The following is a 2,866-nucleotide window of genomic DNA, read 5'->3' as shown; positions in this document are numbered from 1 at the left end:
TCTGAGGCTTGTGAATTTTGTGTAGATGCATGCAGGACATTTGCAGAGTTATCATGACTATGTGAATGGTGTTCTGACTCTTGTGACGACAGCTGGGGTGTCTGTAGAGGCATTGCAGGACACATGCCACCACGACGCCTCCTAGCGCATAGCGCGCGTCTAGCGCTGACCAACAATTTTAGAGTCCTCTTTATAACTCTAGCCCTATTATGCCTGGGTAGTGCTGGTTTAGGTGGTTTATGCAGCCCGTAGCCGACCATATCCAGTCATAATGGGTTAGCTGCAGATGTTGTCTCCCCATCCAGCTGCAGATTCCGGAGTGCGTATAGTTCGGCCTTATTAGCATGTGTTGGGATTAGTGTTGATAATAATTTTTCAAAAGTATCACAAAAAAACATTATTTTGGGGGCGCGGAGTTTGTAGCGTAAGTAGCGGTTGAACTGTTCCTGAAACACCGCCATTTCAGCGGTGCCCCAGCCGATGGAATCATGCCGCATATTTGTAGCTGCCGCCTGAATCCTTGGCTTTTTACACACCTTAGGCTTTTTACACACCTTAACATCCGCTGGTAAAGACCTCTTTAACTGTTTCTTAACATTAACAGAGTTAGATACACAGACATGAGATGTACCACCCAAATTAGCGGCTCCTGAGGGGCAGGCCCCAGAGGTATTAGCAGGTACAGTTAGACAGGCCGCTGACGGTTGCATATGTATAATGAGAGGTTCTACGGATGATTGCTTACCATCAGCGAGCTGATCAATCTCGCGAGCAAGCTCTTCACGAGTCATCGTGGCTGTGGTACCCCCAGCGCTGGATGTGGTCGGTGGCTCTGTAATATGCTTTGTTTTTCGCTTATGTTTTCGGGGTGCCTCTACCACTTCTGGGTATAGTAGCGCGGTGTCATTCACACGGCTGGTCGATGGCTGTCCAGTGCTTGAATGGGGTATTTCATGCTGGTCCGCCGGTACAGGGTTTCCGGTGCCCTGCACAGCACAGTTTGGCAATACCAGGGGTGTTCCAACAGGTCCATTAGCCGATTGTATTGCCGTCCACACTGGTACTGCGCCATTCTCGGAGAGCTGTAGCGGCTGTAGAGGGGCCGGAGGTGTTTTTCTCATGACTTTGCTTCTAGCTGCAGGAAAGATTATACATGTGTCAGATATGTGCGAGACCGCCGCATGTCGCTGCGCTTAGCTGCGGAAAAGATTATACATGTGTCAGATATGTGTAGGATCAGGACCTCATTGGAGAAGCCCGTCTATCATTGATTGTACAGAGATTGTGCACGTATATCAAAATATACACTTACGGGCTAGCGATGTGGGGTGGATGATTGCCGTGGCGGCTTCTGGAGCATCTGTGGGGTTCTCCATTAGCAGGTGTATATTCTCTTTTGTGAAAATTCTTCTAGGCTTCAGTTTACAAGCTATAAATAAAGACATAGGACTTAGTAGAGACGCTTGGGGATTTTCTCAGAGCGGTTGTGCAAAAACACATTTTCATACGCTTGCTACCTTTCCCTTTCTTGCTCGCAGTCCCACGCGGTTTTTTAGGAGCTCTACAAACAGGGCTGTTTCTCGGTGTGGGGGCCTGGTACGCCAGCTCGTCAGCGGACACCTGAATGTGTTCCGAGGTAACGGGTTCTGGAATCATGTCCATATCTGTAAAGAATTAATATATATTTATACGTCTAAATACTTAAAAGATATATATATATATATATATATATATACACAGAGACACACAACCCACCTATGATGTCTTGCGCAAAATCCCACACAGCGGCGTCAGCGTCACTAGTGTTAGTATACCCAGCTCCGGCTGTATCACAATCCAGAGCAGGCATGCTGAAGCTGTTTAAAAAATCAGCGGGCATAGTCCTGATAAATTCATCTTAAACAAGAAAGAATAAAACAATATAAAAAAATAATATACAAAACAGCCCTTACCTAGAAAGGCTCCCTAACAGATGCATTTATATAAAGCTTGAAACATACCTAATACCGAATCCTCAACTTGATCGGGAAAATCCAAAAAATTTTGGGAATCCATCTAAAATAAATTATCTGTGTAAATTTTTGTGCTATCTATATTAATTTTACAACACAGACAAACTCATTTATATACCCCAACAAATAAAATTGCGCCTAGTGTATAAATATGTCTGTCATGCAAAACATAGGTAATGAGTAAGTACGCTAGTTACGATGTGTTAACAGCTATTAACTAGTGTATTACACAAATTAGGTCATAATAAATATACGGTTAAATTAATAAAGCATATAATGCCGCCAACTATCAGTATAATACTAGCTTATTAAACAAATAACAGCCTTAATTATGGTTTTAGAGATGCACAGTTAAATATAATTAGCCACTTGCTAATAATAAGGCATGTATATACTTACAATTAGAATAGCGTAGAGATTAGTCTAGGCTGATCTGCCTTTGGGGCTGTGAGTGCTGCACTACCGGACAGCCGTATTTATCCTGTGTGTCAGAAACCCAGCCCTTCTGTTATCAGCCAGAAACACACCCGGTTACACCCTCAGCCACACGTCTTCTGTTATCAGACAGAAACACACCCGGTTACACCCTCAGCCACACGCCTTCTGTTAACACCCAGAACACACCCATACAGATAATTATTGCTTGTATTAACTCAAACATGACAGTCGGATTAAAACAGAAAATTTTATACAGCTGAATTTCTGAAAGAAGCAGACTGTTAATTATCAAGACACAATCATTTATTCAATCATGACGTCTAATACCAGGGATCACATATTAGAAAAACACTATTTTACCCCTGAAGAGCCCGGATCATTTTGCGGAATAGACAAATTATTTAGAGAGACGAGAG

The 2,866-nt window shown here is 43.2% G+C and overlaps 1 long non-coding RNA gene across 1 annotated transcript; it reads right to left on the bottom strand.

The window, feature by feature from the left end:
* Nucleotides 1–1,452: 1,452 nt before the first annotated feature.
* On the bottom strand, nucleotides 1,453–2,450 carry LOC143818532 (uncharacterized). The gene is made up of 4 exons (XR_013224589.1): nucleotides 2,412–2,450; nucleotides 2,001–2,055; nucleotides 1,756–1,896; nucleotides 1,453–1,664 (listed from the first exon to the last, which is right to left on the bottom strand). It is a non-coding gene; the product is annotated as an uncharacterized LOC143818532 (long non-coding RNA).
* Between the last annotated feature and the right edge of the window lie 416 nt (nucleotides 2,451–2,866).

Source organism: Ranitomeya variabilis, chromosome 3, assembly GCF_051348905.1.
Source record: "Ranitomeya variabilis isolate aRanVar5 chromosome 3, aRanVar5.hap1, whole genome shotgun sequence".
Taxonomy (NCBI): Eukaryota; Metazoa; Chordata; class Amphibia; order Anura; family Dendrobatidae; genus Ranitomeya; species Ranitomeya variabilis.
This window is presented reverse-complemented; position numbering and strand designations above follow the sequence as displayed.